Raw genomic sequence first — 291 nt, 5'->3', positions numbered from 1 at the left:
CTGCTGCTGCTGCTGCTGCTGCTGCTGCTGCTGCTGCTGATGCTGATGGTGATGGTGATGGTGGTGGTGATGGTGATGGTGATGGTGCTGATGGTGATGGTGCTGATGGTGATGGTGATGGTGCTGATGGTGATGGTGCTGCTGCTGCTGCTGATGCTGCTGTAACAACATATCAATAATATTCTACTGTATGTGCTGCTGCTGCTGCTGCTGCTGATGGTGATGCTGCTGCTGCTGATGGTGATGGTGCTGATGGTGATGGTGCTGCTGCTGTTGCTGCTGCTGCTGCTA

General features: G+C 54.0%; 1 protein-coding gene across 1 annotated transcript in view; it reads left to right on the top strand.

The window, feature by feature from the left end:
• Positions 1-291, top strand: part of EMH_0029050 (uncharacterized protein) — a gene marked incomplete at both ends in the record, with an annotated part of 8302 nt that overhangs the window by 7333 nt on the left and 678 nt on the right. The gene's annotated exons all lie outside the window — the stretch shown is intronic.

Source organism: Eimeria mitis, genomic scaffold (assembly GCF_000499745.2).
Source record: "Eimeria mitis Houghton genomic scaffold, Emh_scaff1085, whole genome shotgun sequence".
Taxonomy (NCBI): Eukaryota; Apicomplexa; class Conoidasida; order Eucoccidiorida; family Eimeriidae; genus Eimeria; species Eimeria mitis.
This window is presented reverse-complemented; position numbering and strand designations above follow the sequence as displayed.